Here is a 20,108-nt window from a genome sequence, read left to right on the forward strand (position 1 = left end):
ATATTGATTATGCTTATTGCATTTCTTTTTTCTTATATTTAACATAAAATATTACTTGAATTTAATGGTGCTTTGCTACATTTAAATGTTATGCTTTGCCACTGTAGCAGTAGCTATCACCTCTATTATGTCACATAATTATTATTTCTTTATTATGGTTAGAAAAATTAAGATCTAGTCTCTTAGCAAGTTTGATGATTATAATACAATACCATGGTCTATATTGACTATCATGTGCATCAAATCTTTAGGAATTATTTACTATTAGTTAAAAGTTTGTATCCTTAAACAACATCTGTCCTATTCCCCACACCCCAGCCCCTCATGACCAACATTCTACTCTTTATTTTTATAAGTGTGGCTTCTTTTTATTTCCATATATAAAGGATGTCACATAGTATTTGTCTTTCTCTTTTTGACTTATATCAGCATAATTTACCCAAGGTACATCAATGTGAAAAATGGTAGAATTTCCTTCTTTCTAATGGCTAAATAATATCCATTGTGTGTATGTGAATATAGATAAGTAAATAGATATAGATATCATATCTTTCTTATCCATTAATCTTTTGATAGGAACTTAGGTTGATTCCATATATTGGCTATTGTGGATAATGCTGCAAGAAATATGGGGGTGCATATTTCTTTTCAAGTAAGTGCTTTTTTTTTGGATAAATACCCAGAAATGGAATTGCTGGATAATGTAACAGATTTTTAACTTTTCTGAGCAGCATTCATATTGTTTTCCATAGTTGTTGTGAAATTATTTCCCCACTAACAGTTCACAAGTATTCTCTTTTGTCAACATCATCACCAACGCTTATTTTCTCGTCTTTTTCATGATAGCCATTGTAACAGGTGTGAGATAATATCTCATTGTGGTTTTTATGTGCATTGTACTGATGATTAGTCATGTTGAGTACATTTTTGTATACTTATTGGCCATCTATATGTCTTTTTTGGAAAAATAGTGTTTCTTTGCCCATTCATACATTGGATTGTTTGATTTCTTGTGGCATTTCATGAGTTTTTTAAAAACGTATTTTGATTACAGGCCCCTTATCTAACCTATGGTTTGCATTTTTTCCCCATTTGGTAGGTTTACTTTTCATTTTGTTGATTGTTTATATTGTTGTACAGTAGCTTATTTTTATTTTTATTTTTTATTTATTTATTTTTTTTGTGGTACGCGGACCTCTCACTGTTGTGGCTTCTCCCGTTGCAGAGCACAGGCTCTGGACATGCAGGCTCGGCCATGGCTCACGGGCCCAGCCACTCCGCAGCATGTGGGATCTTCCCGGACCGGGGCACGAACCCGTGTCCCCTACATCGGCCGGCGGACTCTCAACCACTGCGCCACCAGGGAAGCCCCTGTAGTAGCTTATTTTTAAAGCTTCATTTATTATTCATGCATTTTATTTATTTTTTTGGCTTTGTTGGGTCTTAGTTTCAGCATGCAGGCTCTTCTTTGTGGTGTGCAGGGTTCTCTCTAGCTGTGGTGTGCGAGTTTTTCTTTTTTTCTCTCTCTGTAGTTGTGCACAGGATCCATGGTGCGTGGGCTCTGTAGTTTGTGGCACGCAGGCTCCCTAATTGAGGCTGACGAGCTGAGTAGTTGTGACACACGGGATTAGTTTCCCTGCAGCATGTGGGATCTTAGGTCCCCTACCAGGGGTCAAACCCGCATCACCTGCATTGTAAGGCAGATTTTCTACCACTGGACCACCAGGGAAGGTCCTAGAAGTTTTAAGTTTGATTTCTTCTTGGTTGTGGATTTCTGCTTTTGTTGTTTGTGCTTTTAGCATCATATTAAAATAATAATCATCAAAACCAATGTGGAAGAGTTTTTTATGCTTTCTTTTAAGACTTTTATGGTATCAGGTCTTAAGTTCAAGTCTTTGATCCATCTTGAGTTAATTCTTGTGACTGATGTAAGATAAGGGTTCAAATTTCTGTTTTGCTTGTGCCTATCCAGGTTTTCTAACACCATTTATTTAAAAAAATTTTTTTTACATCTTTATTGGAGTATAATTGCTTTAAAATGGTGTGTTAGTTTCTGATTTATAACAAAGTGAATCAGTTATACATATACATATGTGCCCATATCTCTTCCCTCTTGCATCTCCCTCCCTCCCACCCTCCCTATCCCACCCCTCTAGGTGGTCACAAAGCACCGAGCTGATCTCCCTGTGCTATACGGCTGCTTGCCACTAGCTATCTATTTTACGTTTGGTAGTGTATGTATGACCATGCCTCTCTCTTGCTTTGTCACAGCTTACCCTTCCCCCTCCCCATATCCTCAAGTCCATTCTCTAGTAGGTCTATATCTTTATTCCTGTCTTACCCCTAGGTTTTTCATGACATTTTTTTTCTTAACTTCCATATACATGTGTTAGCATACGGTATTTGTCTTTCTCCTTCTCACTTACTTAACTCTGTATGACAGACTCTAGGTCTATCCACCTCATTACAAATAGCTCAGTTTCATTTCTTTTTATGGCTGAGTAATATTCCATTGTATATATGTGCCACATCTTCTTTATCCATTCATCCGATGATGGACACTTAGGTTGTTTCCATCTCCAGGCTATTGTAAATAGAACTGCAATGAACACTTTAGTACATGACTCTTTTTGAATTATGGTTTTCTCAGGGTATATGCCCAGTAGTGGGATTGCTGGGTCATATGGTAGTTCTATTTGTAGTTTTTTAAGGAACCTCCATATTGTTCTCCATAGTGGCTGTACCAATTCACATTCCCACCAGCAGTGCAAGAGTGTTCCCTTTTCTCTACACCCTCTCCAGCATTTATTGTTTCTATATTTTTTGATGATGGCCATTCTGACTGGTATGAGATGATGTCTCATTGTAGTTTTGATTTGCATTTCTCTAATGATAAATGATGTTGAGCATTCTTTCATGTGTTTGTTGGCAGTCTGTATATCTTCTTTGGAGAAGGGTCTATTTAGGTCTTTTGGCGATTTTTGGATTGGGTTGTTTGTTTGTTTGATATTGAGCTGCATGTGCTGTTTATAAATTTTGGAGATTAATCCTTTGTCAGTTGCTTCATTTGCAAATATTTTTTCCCATTCCGAGGGTTGTCTTTTGGTCTTGTTTATGGTTTCCTTTGCTGTGCAAAAGCTTTGAAGTTTCATTAGGTCCCATTTGTTTATTTTTGTTTTTATTTCCATTTCTCTAGGAGGTGGGTCAAAAAGGATCTTGCTGTGATTTATGTCATAGAGTGTTCTGCCTATGTTTTCCTCTAAGAGTTTGATAGTTTCTGGCCTTACATTTAGGTCTTTAATCCAGTTTGAGCTTATTTTTGTGTATGGTGTTAGGGAGTGATCTAATCTCATACTTTTACAGGTACCTGTCCAGTTTTCCCAGCACCACTTATTGAATAGGCTGTCCTTTCTCCACTGTACATTCCTGCCTCCTGTATCAAAGATAAGGTGACCATATGTGCATGGGTTTATCTCTGGGCTTCTTATCTTGTTCCATTGATCTAACTTTCTGTTTTTGTGCTAGTAACATACTGTGTTGATTACTGTAGCTTTGTAGTATAGTCTGAACTCAGGGAGCCTGATTCCTCCAGCACCGTTTTTCATTTTCAAGATTGCTTTGGCTATTTGGGGTCTTTTGTGTTTCCATACAAATTGTGAAATTTTTTGTTCTAGTTCTGTGAAAAATGCCAGTGGTAGTTTGATAGGGATTGCACTGAATCTGTAGATCGCTTTGGGTAGTAGAGTCATTTTCACAATGTTGATTCTTCCAATCCAAGAACATGGTATATCTCTCCATCTATTTGTATCATCTTTAATTTCTTTCATCAGTGTCTTATACTTTTCTGCATACAGGTCTTTTGTCTCCTTAGGTAGGTTTATTCCTAGATATTTTATTCTTTTTGTTGCAGTGGTAAATGGGAGTGTTTTCTTGATTTCACTTTCAGATTTTTCATCATTAGTGTATAAGAATGCCAGAGATTTCTGTGCATTAATTTTGTATCCTGCTACTTTACCAAATTCATTGATTAGCTCTAGTAGTTTTCTGGTAGCATCTTTAGGATTCTCTATGTATAGTATCATGTCATCTGCAAACAGTGACAGCTTTACTTCTTCCTTCTGATTTAGATTCGTTTTATTTCCTTTTCTTCTCTGATTGCTGTAGCTAAAACTTCCAGAAGGATAGGTGTTAGCTCTTCTCTAAATGTTTGATAGAATTCGCCTGTGAAGCTATCTGGTCCTGGGCTTTTGTTTGTTGGAAGATTTTTAATCACAGTTTCAATTTCAGTGCTTGTGATTGGTCTGTTCATATTTTCTATTTCTTCCTGATTCAGTCTTGGCAGGTTGTGCATTTCTAAGGATTTGTCCATTTCTTCCAGGTTGTCCATTTTATTGGCATAGAGTTGCTTGTAGTAATCTCTCATGATCTTTTGTATTTCTGCAGTGTCAGTTGTTACTTCTCCTTTTTCATTTCTAATTCTGTTGATTTGAGTCTTCTCCCTTTTTTTCTTGATGAGTCTGGCTAATGGTTTATCAATTTGTTTATCTTCTCAAAGAACCAGCTTTTAGTTTTATTGATCTTTGCTATCGTTTCCTTCATTTCTTTTTCATTTATTTCTGATCTGATCTTTATGATTTCTTTCCTTCTGCTAACTTTGGGTTTTTTTTCTTCTTTCTGTAGTTGCTTTAGGTGCAAGGTTAGGTTGTTTATTCGAGATGTTTCCTGTTTCTTAAGGTAGGATTGTGTTGCTATAAACTTCCCTCTTAGAACTGCTTTTTCTACATCCCGTAGGTTTTGGGTTGTCGTGTCTCCATTGTCATTTGTTTCTAGGTATTTTTTAATTTCCTCTTTGATTTCTTCAGTGATCACTTCGTTATTAAATAGTGTATTGTTTAGCCTCCATGTGTTTGTATTTTTTACAGATCTTTTCCTGTAATTGATATCTAGTCTCATAGTGTGGTCAGAAAAGATACTTGATACAATTTCAATTTTCTTAAATTTACCAAGGCTTGATTTGTGACCGAAGATATGACCTATCCTGGAGAATGTTCCATGAGCACTTGAGAAAAATGTGTATTCTGTTGTTTTTGGATGGAATGTCCTATAAATATCAATTAAGTCCATCTTGTTTAATGTATCATTTAAAGCTTGTGTTTCCTTATTTATTTTCATTTTGGATGATCTGTCCATTGGTGAAAGTGGGGTGTTAAAGTCCCCTACTATGAGTGTGTTACTATCGATTTCCCCTTTTATGGCTGTTAGTATTTGTCTTATGTATTGAGGTGCTCCTATGTTGGGTGCATAAATATTTACAATTGTTATATCTTCTTCTTGGATTGATCCCTTGATCATTATGTGGTGTCCTTCTTTGTCTCTTGTAATAGTCTTTATTTTAAAGTCTATTTTGTCTGATATGAGAACTGCTACTCCAGCTTTTCATTTCCATTTGCAGGGAATATCTTTTTCCATCCCCTTACTTTCAGTCTGTATGTGTCTCTAGGTCTGAAGTGGGTCTCTTGTAGACAGCATATATATGGGTCTTGTTTTTGAATCCATGCAGCCAATCTGTGTCTTTTGGTGGGAGCCTTTAGTCCATTTACATTTAAGGTAATTATTGATATGTATGTTCCTATTCCCATTTTCTTAATTGTTTTGAGTTCTTTATTGTAGGTCTTTCTCTTTTCTTGTGTTTCTTGCCTAGAGAGGTTCCTTTAGCATTTGTTGTAAAGCTGGTTTGGTGGTGCTGAACTCTCTCAGCTTTTGCTTGTCTGTAAACGTTTTAATTTCTCCATCAAATCTGAATGAGGTCCTTGCTGGGTAGAATAATCTTGGTTGCAGGTTTTTCTCCTTCATCACTTTAAATATGTCCTGCCAATCCTTTCTGGCTTGCAGAGTTTCTGCTGAAAGTTCAGCTGTTAACCTTATGGGGATTTCCTTGTGTGTTATTTGTTGTTTTTCCCTTGCTGCTTTTAATATGTTTTCTTTGTATTTTATTTTTGACAGTTTGATTAATATGTGTCTTGGCGTATTTCTCCTTGGATTTATCCTGTATGGGACTCTCTGTGCTTCCTGGACTTGATTAACTATTTCCTTTCCCATATTAGGGAAGTTTTCAACTATAATCTCTTCAAATATTTTCTCAGTCCCTTTCTTTTTCTCTTCTTCTTCTGGAACCCCTATAATTCGAATGTTCTTGTGTTTAATGTTGTCCCAGAGGTCTCTGAGACTGTCCTCAGTTCTTTTCATTCTTTTTTCTTTTTTCTGCTCTGCAGTAGTTATTTCCACTATTTTATCTTCCAGGTCACTTATCCGTTCTTCTGCCTCAGTTATTATGCTATTCATCCCATTTGGAGTATTTTTAATTTCAATTATTGTGTTGTTCATCGTTGCTTGTTTCATCTTTAGTTCTTCTATGTCTTGTTAAATGTTTCTTGCATTTTCTCTATTCTATTTCCAATATTTTGGATCATCTTTACTATCATTATTCTGAATTCTTTTTCAGGTAGACTGCCTTTTTCCTCTTCATTTGTTAGGTCTGGTGGGTTTTTATCTTGCTCCTTCTCCTGCTGTGTGTTTTTCTGTCTTCTCATTTTGCTTATCTTACTGTGTTTTGGGTCTCCTTTTTGCAGGCTGCAGGCTCGTAGTTCCTGTTGTTTTTGGTGTCTGTCCCCAGTGGCTAAGGTTGGTTCAGTGGGTTGTGTAGGCTTCCTGGTGGAGGGGACTAGTGCCTATGTTCTGGTGAATGAGGCTGGATCTTGTCTTTCTGGTGGGCAGGTCCACGTCTGGTGGTGTGTTTTGGGGCGTCTGTGGACTTATTATGATTTTTGGTAGCCTCTCTGCTAATGGGTTGTGTTGTGTTCCTATCTTGCTAGTTGTTTGGCATAGGGTGTCCAGTACTGTAGCTTGCTGGTTGTTGAGTGAAGCTGGGTGCTGCTGTTAAGATGGAGATCTCTGGGAGATTTTCGCCATTGGATATTATGTGGAGCTGGGAGGTCTCCTGTGGACCAGTGTCCTGAAGTTTTCTCTCCTATCTCAGGGGCACAGCACTGACTCCTGGCTGCAGCACCAAAAGCCTTTCATCCACACAGCTCAGAATAAAAGGGAGAAAAAGTAGAAAGAAAGAATTATTAGAAGTAGAAAGAAAGAAAGAAAGAAAGAAAGGAAGGAAGGAAGGAGGGAGGGAGGGAGGGAGGAAGGAGGGAAGGAAGAAAAAAAGAAAGAAGATAAAGTAAAATAAAATAAAGTAAGATAAAATAAAATTATTAAAATAAAAAATAATTATTAAGTAAAAAAATAAAAACAAAAACAAAAAAACGGTCGGATAGAACCCTAGGACAAATGGTGGAAGCAAAGCTATACAGACAATATCTCACACAGAAGCATACACATACACACTCACAAAAAGAGGAAAAGGGGAAAAATCATAAATCTTGCTCTCAAAGTCCACCTGGTCTATTTGGGATGATTCATTGTCTATTCATGTATTCCACAGATGCAGGGTACATCAAGTTGATTGTGGAGCTTTAATCCACTGCTTCTGAGGCTGCTGGGAGAGATTTCCCTTTCTCTTCTTGCTTCGCACTGCTCCCGGGGCTCAGCTTTGGCTTTGGCCCCGCCTCTGCATGTAGGTCGCCAGAGGGCGTCTGTTCTTCGCTCAGACAGGACAGGGTTAAAGGAGCAGCTGCATGAGGGCTCTGGCTCCCTCAGGTTGGGGGAGGGAGGGGTATGGAGTGCTGGGCGAGCTTGCGGCGGCAGAGGCCGGCGTGACGTTGCACCAGCCTGAGGCGCACCGTGCGTTCTCCCGGGGAAGTTGTCCCTGGTCCCGGGATCCTGGCAGTGGCGGGCTGCACAGGCTCCCCGGAAGGGGTTAACACCATTCATTGAAGACACTATTATTTCTCTATAGTTGTTCTTGCCTACCTTGTCAAAAATTAGTTAACCTTATATCTATGGGTTTAATTCTGGGCTCTCTGTTCTGTTGCATTCGTCTGGATGTCTATTTTGATGCCATCACTGTACTGTTTTAATTAATATAGATTGTAGTATAGTTTAAAATTAGGAACTGTGATGCCTCAGATTTTGTTCTTCTTTCTAGGACTGTATTGGCTATTCAGATTTTCTCTGGTTCCATATAAAGTTTAGAATTGATTTTTTATTTTTGTGGAGAATGTCATTGGATTTTTGAGAGGTATTGTTAGAATCTACAGATGGTGTTAAGGACTTTTGATCTTAGAAATCCCTCCAATCTATGAACATAGGATACCTTTCCGTTTTTTAGTGACTTCAATTTATTTTATCAATGTCTTACAGTGTTCAATGTAGAGACTTTTCAACAACTTTGTCAAATTTATTTCTAAATATTTTAGTATTTTTGATGCTATTGTCAATTAGATTGTTTTCTTTTTTCAGATGCTTTACTATCTGTGTATAGAAATACAACTGCTGATGTATGTTAATTTTATATACTGCAATTTTACATACTTTGTTGATCAGTTACAGCTTTTTGGTGAATTCCTTGGAATTTTTTATATACAAAATCATACCCTCTTCAAATAATGATAATTTTAGTTCTCCCTTTCCTATTTGGACACCTTTCTTTGTCTTGCCTAATTGCTCTAGCTACACTGCCGGTACTATATTGAATAAGAGTGATTAAGTGGGCATCACTGTCTTGTTCTTGACCTTAGAAAAATAGCTTTTACCTTTTTACCAATGAGTATGATGTTAGCTATGGGCTTGTTACATATGGCCTTAATTATGTTGAGGTACATTCCCCCCACAATCTGTTCAGAGTTTTTAATCATAAAATGATAGCATTTTGTCCATTGCTTTTACTGCATGTATTGAAATGATCATGTGTTTTTTAATTTTTACTCTTTTAATGTGATGTATCTCGCATATTCATTTGTGTATGTTGAAACATTCTTACATCCCAGCGATAAATCCCACTTGGTCACAGTGTATGATCCTCTTAATGTATTGTTGAAGTTGATTTGTTAATATTTTGTTCAGAATTTTTGCATCTATGTTAATCAGTTTTATTGACCTGTAGTTTTCTTTTCTTACAGAGTCTATTTGACTTTGGTGTTTTAGAAATGCTGGCCTCATAGAACAAGTTTAGAAGTATTCGTTTCTCTTCAGTTTTTTGGAAGAGTTATTACTGGTGTTAATTTTTCTTCATTGGCTTGGTAGAATTTACCAATAAAGTCATCTGGTCCTTCCGTTTTCTGTGTTGGGAGTTTTTTGATTACTGATTCAATCCCTTGTTATTGGTCTGTTTAGATTTTCTATTTCTTCCTGATTCAGTCTTGGTAGGTAGTGTGTTTCTAGGAGTTACCAGTTTATTCTAGGATATCTAATTTGTTGGCATATATTTGTTCATAGTAGTCTCTTATGATCATGTATTTCTGTCATATCAGTGGTAATATCTCTTCTTTCATTTCTGATTTTGTCTTCTCTCTTTTTTCCTAACCTAGCTGAAAGTTTGTGAATTTTATGTTTTTGAAAATCCAGCTTTTATTTCATTGATCCTTTCTATTGATTTTCTTTTATCTGTTTTATTTATTTCCACTCTAGTCTTTATTGCATCCCTCCCTCTGCTAACTTTAGGATACATTTCTTCTGTTTCTAGTTCCTTGAAGTGTGGAGTTAGAGTATTTAGGCGCTTTCTAATATCTTGTCATATGCACTTATGGCTGTAAACTTTCCTCTCTGAACTGCTTTTGCAGCATCCCATAGTTTTCAGTAGATTGTGTTTCCATTTTCATTTGTTTCAAGGTTTTTTTTTTTAATTCACATAAAAATTATTTTTTTAATTTAATTTTGGCTGTGTTTGGTCTTTGTTGCTGCATACAGGCTTTCTCTAGTTGTCGTGAGCAGGGGCTACTCTTCGCTGTGGTGCGCAGGCACTACTCTTCGTTGCAGTGCGCGGGCTTCTCATTGCAGTGGCTTCTCTTGTTGTGGAGCATGGGCTCTAGGCGCATGGGCTTCAGTAGTTGTGGCGCATGGGCTTAGCTGCTCTGCATTATGTGGGATCTTCCCGGACCTGGGCTCGAACCCGTGTCCGCAGCATTGGCAGGCGGATTCTTAAGCACCGCGCCACCACAGAAGTCCTTTTAATTCACTTTTGATTTCTTTTTGATCCATTGATTTTTCAGAAGTGTACTGTTTAGTATCCACATTTTTGTAGATTTTCCACAGACTCTTGTTGATTTCTAGTTCTATATTATTGTGTCCAGACAGTTGATATGATTTTGATCTTCTTAAATTTACTATGACATATTTGTGTTTTATGATATGACCTATCCTGGAGTATGTTCCATGAGAACAGTTTGTTGGATGAAATCTATATATGCCTGTTAAGTCCACTTTGTGTAATGTATAGACCAGAATCTCGGTTGTCAGGAAGTTGCAGTGGGGGATATGGGGGATGCTGTTCAAATGGTATAAAACTTTGGTTATGAAAGATGAATGAATTCTTGAGCGATGCGTACAGCCTGGTGAAACAGTCAATTATGGAGTGTATTATACTTTTAAAAAATAATTTAGATTTAATTAACAAATTATCAATAACATTTTGAAACATGGTGCATTACAACAGAGATCACCTGTTAAAATATAATGTTAAAGCAAATCTTCTGCAGTGAAAAATTGCTCCTTTTCCAAACTATCCTTGCACTCATATAACTTTTTTAATGCAATTTATTTTTTATATTTTTTATTGAAATATAGTTAATATACTATATTCCTCCCCCCCACCTTTCCCCATTGGTAACCATAACTTTGTTTTCTTTATCTGTGAGTTGGTTTCTATTTTGTAAATAAGTTCATGTGTATCATTTTTTTAGGTTCAACATACCAGTGAAATCATATGGTATTTGTCATTCTCTGACTTACTTTACATAGTATGTTTATCTCTAGGTCAATCCATGTTGCTGCAAATGGCATTATTTCATTTTCTTATGTCTGAGTAGTGTACCACATCTTCTTTGTCCATTTTTCTGTTAATGGACATTCACGTTGCTTCAATGTCTTGGCTATTGTAAATAGTGCTGCAGTGAACATTGGGGTGCATGTATCCTTTGTTTCTTTTTAAAAATTAATTAATTAATTAATTTTTAACATCTTTATTGGACTATAATTGTTTTACAATGTTGTGTTAGTTTCTGATGTATAATGAGGTGAATCAGCTATACTTATACATATATCCCCATATCACCTCCCTCTTGCATCCCCCTCCCACCCTCCCTATCCCACCCATCTAGGTGGTCACAAAGCACCAAGCTGATCTCCTGTGCTATGTGGCTGCTTCCCACTAGCTAACTATTTTACATTTGCTAGTGTATACATGTCAGTGCTACTCTCTCACTTGGTCTCAGGTTACCCTTCCCCCGCCCCCTGTGCTCAAGTCCATTCTCTATGCCTGCGTCTTTATTCCTGTCTTGCCCCTAGGTTCATCAGAACCTTTTTTTTTTTTTTTTTACATTCCATATATATGTGTTACCATACAGTATTGGTTTTTCTCTTTCTGGCTTACTTCACTCTGTAGGACAGACGCTAGGTCCATCCACCTCACTACAAATAACTCAATTTCACTTCTTTCTATGGCTGAGTAATAGTCCATTGTATATATGTGCCACATCTTCTTTATCCATTCATCTGTCAATGGACACTTAGGTTGCTTCCATGTCCTTGCTATTGTAAATAGTGCTGCAATGAACATGGTGGTACATGACTCTTTTTGAATTATGGTTTTCTCAGGGTATATACCCAGGAGTGGGATTGCTGGGTCCTATGGTAGTTCTATTTTTAATTTTCTAAGTAACCTCCTTACTGTTCTCCATAGAGGCTGTATCAATCTGCATTCCGACCAACAGTGCAAAAGGGTTGCCTTTTCTCCACACCCTTTCCAACATTTATTGTTTGTAGATTTTTTGATGATGGCCATTCTGACTGGTGTGAGGTGATACCTCATTGTAGTTTTGATTTGCATTTCTCTAATGATTAGTGATGTTGAGCATCCCTTCATGTGTTTGTTGGCAATCTTTATATCCTCTTTGGAGATACGTCTATTCAGGTCTTCTGTCCATTTTTGGATTGCGTTGTTTGTGATGTTGAGCTGCATGAGCTGCTTGTATATTTTGGAGATTAATCCTTTGTCAGTTGCTTCGTTTGCAAATATATTCTCCCATTCTGAGAGTTGTCTTTTCGTTTTGTTTATGGTTTCCTTTGCTGTGCAAAAGCTTTGAAGTTTCATTAGGTCCCATTTGTGAATTTTTGCTTTTATTTCCATTTCTCTAGGAGGTGGGTCAAAAAGGATCTTGCTGTGATTTATGTCATAGAGCGTTCTGCCTATGTTTTCCTCTAAGAGTTTTATAGTTTCTGGCCTTACATTTAGGTCTTTAATCCATTTTGAACTTATTTTTGTGTATGGTGTTAGGGAGTGTTCTAATTTCATTCTTTTACATGTAGCTCTCCATTTTTCCCAGTACCAGTTATTGAAGAGGCTGTATTTTCTCCATTGTATATTCTTGCCTCTGTTGTGATAGATTAATTGACCATAGGTGATTGGGTTTACTTCTGGGCTTTCTTTCCTGCTCATTGACCTGTATTTCTGCTTTGTGCCAGTACCCTGTTGTTTTCAGTACTGTAACTTTGTTATGGCTAGAAGGCAGGAAGTCTGATACCTCCAGCCCCATTTTCCTTTCTTAAGGTTAGTGTGGCTACTAGGGGTCTTTGTGTTTTCATACAAACTTGAATTTTTTTTGTTCTAGTTCTGTGAAATATGCCATTGGTCATTTGATAGGGATTGCATTTAACCTGTGGATTGTTTTCAGTTACACGATCATTTTAACAACATTGATTCTTTCAGTCCAAGAATATAGTGTATCATTCCACCTGTTTGTGTCATTTTTAATTTCTTTAATCAGCATCTTATAGTGTTCGGAGTATGGTTCTTTTGTCTCCTTGGGTAGGTTTGTTCCTAGGTATTTATTTCTTTTGATGTGATGGTAAATAGGATTGTTTCCTTCATTTTTCTTTCTCATCATTCGTTGTGCTTTAATGCTCCAGTTCTCCCCTGCACTCCTGGTCCAGCCGCACACCCGGGGGCCTTGCCACCTGGCTTCCAGTCGAGACTTTGTAAAGATCCATGAAAAATCTGGACTGCAGAGGTGGTCCCTGGGGGCTCCAGCTTAAGAAGTGCTGCCCCAGGGGTTCCAGAAATTGAGAAAGGAAAAGTGAATGTAGTAGTGGGGTGACATAGGGAAGGGTGAGTGCCCTGGGAGATTTTGAGAGAAATACCCTCCACCCAAAACCCCTGCCCCTGCAGCTGATCCATTGGTGCCATGGGATTTCAGTGCCTTTTGGGAGGTGATGTCTCTGCTTCTTTACTCCTGCATTCAACACTATGCCAAACTAAATCCTCACCTCTGACGGATTTCCAAGGATTTTAAAGCACTGTTCATGGCTGACTTGGTTTTCAGTTCCCTAAACAGAAGTTTTGAGCTGTCTACTCTATTTAAAAGTATCCTGCTTAACTAAGACAAAACTCTATTCTTTTGATAAACTAACATGAATTGAGAGAAAATATGCTTTTCACCCATTTCCATCAATCTGATGCACACTTGGTGGATACAGGATTAGATGCACCAGACACCTCTGACTCTCTGGCCCAAACTGGGTCCCTTCACTGAGGGGACATAGGTCTGCCATCAATATCTGATTGTGAACTTACAGCCTGGTTGGGTGGCACAGTGGCCAGACACTGTGAAATGCTCTCTGCACTATGACTGCCTTTGTTTTCACCAGAGGTAGGATTCTGGACCCAGAAATACCTTGTTTGAATCTTGGGCTGACAGGTTAGTTGCTACAGGCCTGTGTGAGTGTTTGAACCTGGAAAACAGGGCAGGTGGTTGTGAATATGGAGCATATAAAACCAGTGATAATTTCGATGGCTGCCTGTAAACCACCCTGTGCCCAAGCTCTCCAGAGTTCTCCCCAAACTTCTTTCTTCCCTTTAGATCCGAGCCTCTTCCTTCTCTCTACACACCTCTGACCTCAGCAGAAGGGTCTCACTTACTTATCTGTTGCACCATCAGCGATCACAGCCTGTATGCCCAGAGCTATGTTCAGTGCTGGGATCAACGTGAAGCTCCTGACTTTTGAAGGTGCAGGTTTCAGGGGCAGATTCTGAGTTCATACAGGGTCAGGTAAATTAAAGGGTGTGGAGCTGGTTTAAAGCTGTTCAGTGAGGTACAAGGGTCAGCTGATTGATTTAAAGCCCGATCACGTGACTTGCAGGGTGGTGGTGTAGAAAAGCCCCAAAATGTTGATTTTCTATCTCTTTCCCCAAACTTCATATTTATAACTTTTTTTTATGACTTAGAAAACTAGAGCTGTTTCTCCCTGGACACAAAAGGAGAAAAATACAGTATTTCAGGTTCATTTTAGAAAAAAAAAAACTTCTCAGGGTAAGGTGATGGTGACATGGTCCAGATCAAATGTCTTGGTGGCAAACTAGGGAAAACCATAGGAGAAGATCCAAGGCCTGTTGTCTGTCAACTTGGCAATGACGGTTGAGCAGTGACCAATGTGCTTGAGTGCAGCAGGTGAGGGAAGAATGATATCCTCATCCTGTTCTTTATCTTGTCCACAAGTTGAGAGCAAAGAGCTCAGTTCAGAGCTCTTGATGTAAGGCTGTGCACAGCAGATGGCCCTCATATCAAGTGTCTTGAGTGGTGGATGACCTGTGACAACAAGTTCTTGACAAATTTTTTAGTGACTGTGTGGACAGTAATTGGTTTGGAAGGATGCTGTGGGAGAAGACACTACAAATATACAGTATATTCAAATTACCTCTCAGTAAAGAGAAAAAATAGAAGCAACCAAATAAAAATATTTGGAACCTATGAAATTAAATTTCACTGAAAAAGAACAAAAACAATCATTTTACATATGAAGAGGCACCCAACCTCAATGATGGTCGGGGGAAATAAATTACAATGCCAATGTAATCAGTTTATTTTCCATTATATTGAAAACTTAAAGAATCGTTCTAGTATCTCTTGTCATCATCTGTGTAAACAAGCCCTTTGATGTACACTTGCAGGGAGTATACATGACTACTGTCCCTTTTGAGGCAGTTTATCTCCTCTTTTGCTTCTTTCAGGATCTGGGCTTTAGGGGTTCTGTGGGGCTGATGTTTGTGTAATGACCTTGATATTTCCTGTGTCCTTGGGCCTCCTGTCAGTCTCCTTCAGGGACTTATAATTTGATTTCCCGAAGTAGAAGAAAAAAAGGCAAACAAATTATATAGAGGTTAAGTCAAGATGGCAGAACAGAAGTATGTGGAATTCACCTCCTCTTACAAATACATCAAAAATACATACGTATGGAACAATCCTCACAGAATACCTACTGAATGCCAGCAGAATATCTCAGACACCCAGACATGCAAGAAAGATCTCCACGTAATGAGATAGGATGAAAGAAAGAAGAAGAAGAAGAAGCTCCCTCCTGGGAGGGGGCTGTGTAAGAGGACAGTTTCCCTCACCCTGGGAACCCCCTTCACCAGTGGCGACGTGAGCTGGGACAGAAACGGAGCTGCAGAGGCTTTGAGGAGAGTGCAGCAGTCAGTTTGCAGCAGACAAAACAGAGACATGCACAGAGGATCTGTACTACCTCACTGCAGTCCTCAGCGCAAGACTTGTGCCTGCTGGTACGTGTGGGTTTTGGGTGCTGAAACTTGGGCTTCAGGGGACAGACCAGGGGATTGGACTGGGTTTGGCTGCATGCAGACAGCCCAAAGAGGCTGGAGTGTGGTAAGTGCCCAACCTGGGGTGTATGTGGAAGAAGACCAGGCTGGCCATAGAAGCAAAACATCATTGTTGAGCAGCAGCTGAAGGGAGAGGAGGGCCACCATAGCAGCCTCTTTCTTGGTGCCACCTCTATGACGACCTCTGGGAGCACACAAGCACCAGCAAGTTGCTCACACATGGAGGTGGTGTTGAAATCAGAGTGGATCCCAAGGTACTGCCTGACTTAGGAAGCAAGGCTGATACCACAGCCCTCTCCCCATGGCTGTGCAATTTTCAGATTTATGGCACTGCCACTGGCTTTATAAACTCAGTGCCTGTGGAACATCCAAGTGGACAGTGGGCACTCCCATGTCTGGGATGGTTCCAGCATTAGCAGCTGTGGGCTTCATGGGCACGGGCACAAGGAGGCTGGGCCGGGCTGGGGTTTAGTCTGCTTCCATAGCTCCCACAGTGGGTCCATGTGTGGGACACTGTGGTCTTGGCACCTGACATCAGTGGATTAGCACCTACAGATTTGCACTGGTGGCTTTGTGAACATTGTGCCTAAGGAACACCAGGGCTGATTGCCTGCATTCCCACAGTTGAGGTGGGGCTGAGAGCAGTGCCAACAACAGTGTACTTTGTGAGCTCACACCATGGGTGACAGGTGACACTGCAGAGCACACTTCCTGGTGGACAGCTCCAGCAGAGGAATGCTCAGTGACTCCCCTCCCATTGGGAGTGCTCCAATCCAGCCTACCTAATTATGCTCTCTAATCCAGCATAGGAACATACCTGGGGGCTTCTATTCCAACAACTAGGGAGCAGACCCTGCCCCTGACAGGGCTGTGTCAACCACAGAGCAACAAGGATGCCCCGTTCAACATCCAGTGCAAGCTCTGGCCACCACATACTCCTTATGATAGTCTTCCAAAAGATCGAAGAGAAAGGACGCGTCCGAAAGACATTCTATGCAGCCACTATCACCCTGATACCAAAACCAGACAAAGACACCACCAAAAAAGAAAATGACCGTCCAATACCTTTGATGAATATAGAACCTAAAATTCTCAACAAAATGTTGGCAAACAGAACCAAACAACGCACAAAAAAGATCACACACCATGAATGTGCTGAATTATCCTAGGGTCACAAGGATCTTTCAACATATGCACATCAATCCATGTGTGATACACCACATCAACAACAAAAAAGACAGAAATGATTTGATCATCTCAATAGATTCAGAAAAACCATTTGATAAATTTCAACACCAATTCATGATAACAACTCTTATGAAAGTGGGTATAGAGGGGACATATCTCAACATACTAAAAGCTATTTATGACAAACCCACAGCCAATATGATACTTAATGGTGAAAAGCACTTAGCCTTCTCACTAAAATCTGGAACAAGACAAGGATTCCCAGTCTTACCACTTCTATTCAACATAATACTGGAAGTCTAGCCATGGCAATCAGACAAGAAAAAAAAGAAAATCTATCCAAGTTGGAAGGGAAGAGGTAAAATTTTCATTATAGGCAGATGACATGATACAATATATAGAACCTAAAGACTCCACACACAAACTACTAGAACTGATAAACAGATTCAGCAAGGTAGCAGGATACAAGATTAAAATACAGAAATCGGTTGCATGTCTTTATATTAACAATGAAATAGCAGAAAGGGAATGGAAAAAATATCCCTTTTAAAATTGAATCCAAAAAAATAAAATACTTGTGAATAAACCTGACCAAGGTTGTGAGAAACTTATAAGCTGAGAACTATAAAACATTAATAAAGGAAAGTGAAGAGGATTCAAAGAAATGGAAAGATATCCTATGCCCTTGGATTGGAAGAAATATTATTAAAATGGCCATTGGACCCAAAGCAATCTACCGATTTAATGACATCCCTATCAAACTATTCATGATATTTTTCACAGAACTAGAACAAAGAATCCTAAAATTTATATGGAACCATAAACAACCCAGAATTGCTAAAGCAATCATGAGGAAAAAGAACAAAGCAGGAGACATAATGCTTCCAGACTTCAGAGAATACCACAAAGCGACAGTAATCAAAACAGCATGGTATCAGCACAAAAACAGACGTATGGGTCGATGAAACAGACTAGAGAGCCCAGAAAAAAACCTACACACCAATGGTCAATTAATCCTCGACAAAGGAGGCAAGAATATACAATGGTAAAAAAGACAGTCTCTTCAGCACATTGTGTTGGGAATGTTGGACAGCCACAGGTAAACCATTGAAGTTAGAACACACCCTCACACCATGCACAAAAATAAACTCAAAATGGCTGAAACAGTTAAATATAACACGTGACACCATAAAACTTTTAGAAGAGAACATAGGCAAAACATTCTCTGACATAAGTTGTACCAGTGTTTCTGTAGATCATTCTCCCAAGGCAATGGAAATAAAAGCAAAAATAAACAGATGGGACCTATACAAACTTACAAGCTTTTCCACAGCTAAGGAAACCGTAAAGAAAATGGAAAGACAACCTGTGGAATGGGAGCAGCTATTTGCAAATGATGCAACCTACAAGGGCTTAATTTCCAAAATATACAAACAGCTCATACAACTAAATCACAAAAAAACCAACCCAATCAAAAAATGGGCAGAAGACTGAAATAGACATTTCTCCAAAGAAGACACACAGATGGCCAATAGGCACATGAAAAGGTACTCATCATTGCTAATTATTAGAGAAATGCAAATCAAAACTACAGTGAGGTATCACCTTAAACCGGTCAGAATGGCCATTATTTAAGTTCTACAAATAAATTATGGAGAGGGGATGGAGAAAAGGGAATGCTTCTACACTGTTGGTGGGAATGTAAATTGGTGCAGCCATTATAGAAAACAGTATGGAGGTTCCTCAAAAAAATAAAAATAGAGTGGCCATAGGATCCAGCAACCCCTCTCCTGGGCTTATATCCAGACAAAAGTATAATTCAAAAAGATGGACCTCTTGGGGGGAGGGCTACATAGTCTGGTGGGACAGTCCTTCACCCCATCATCAGTGCCTGCAACCTTTGCTCCTTCACCTACTCCTGCTGTAGTCAGCAGTGGTCTGAGTGACCAACTTGAACTCTCTATGGGGATAGTCATGGCACCTGGTGGATATGGGGCTCCTAAAGCTGTCTGGCTGCCTGCAGTAAAAGCTAAAGTCTTGGAGATTTCAGGAACATTTACTCACCTCCAAGGGCACATCTATATGGAAATGAACTTCATGAAGAAAGCTCTGTAGCACATGACAGACTTGGCAGTTCAGTTTAACAAGAATAGCTTTGGTGTCCTCCACAACACTCCTCTGGCCATCCCTACACCACTGATGCCAAACCAGAGAACTGATGTCTCCCTGCATCTCCACACCTTGGACCCAGTCATGAAGATAGAACCTCTGAACAACCTGCAGGTGGCTGTGAAAAACAATCGTGATGTTTTCTACTTCAGCTGCCTCATCCCACTCAATGTGCTTTTTGTAGAAGATGGCAAAATGAAGTGCCAGGTCTTCCTTGCAACATGGAAGGATATTCCCAATGAAATGAACTTCAGTTTCAGATTAAGGAAAGTCATTTAAATGCTGACACTGTTTCCAGCAAGTTGCAAAACAACAACGTTTATACTATTGCCATGAGGAATGTGGAAGGGCAGGGTATTCTGTACCAATCCCTGACTCACTAATGGCATTTGGGTTTTGGCCTAGCTCCATAGCCAGCCAGAAAACCCCAATTACACACTGTCGCCAAAGTGTAGAGCTAGCTCTTGAAGCCTCCCAGTACATCTATCAGGTCTATGACAGCGTTTTGAAAAACTAATAGACTGGTCCGGTGCCCTCAGGCCATCCTGTGATTGGTGCAATCCAAGAACTCTTAACTGGAAGAAATTGTATTGCCATGTGGAATCTCAACCCAAACACACCGAGGCCACCTGCCATGGTAGTGACGGGTCTGACCTGTGCTAATATTAGGGCACAACCTTTTGGATAGTTTTAGCTATCCGACACTTGAGCATTTGTAACCACAGCTTCAATCACTTCCCGCCTCTTGCCAACTGCTGCTGTCTGTCCTTACTTGTGGGCTTCTCCATCCTGTGCCAGTGGCTGGCGTTTCTTAGTGTAGTTTGATATTTTGTAATTGAGAGCTCCCTTCAAAAGCGGCAAAAGACAAAATATATTAGAGCAAGGAAAAGTGTCCCTGAAAGAAAAATAATGTTATTTGTTGTGTTTTTTCTACTCAGTTGTTTGAGCATATTATACATATTAGAGTGGTTTTTCA

General features: G+C 39.3%; 1 pseudogene; it reads left to right on the forward strand.

The window, feature by feature from the left end:
• Positions 1 to 18,790: 18,790 nt before the first annotated feature.
• LOC132489423 (AP-2 complex subunit beta-like) lies at positions 18,791 to 19,649 on the forward strand (annotated as a pseudogene).
• Positions 19,650 to 20,108: the final 459 nt, after the last annotated feature.

Source organism: Mesoplodon densirostris, chromosome 4, assembly GCF_025265405.1.
Source record: "Mesoplodon densirostris isolate mMesDen1 chromosome 4, mMesDen1 primary haplotype, whole genome shotgun sequence".
Classification (NCBI taxonomy): Eukaryota; Metazoa; Chordata; class Mammalia; order Artiodactyla; family Ziphiidae; genus Mesoplodon; species Mesoplodon densirostris.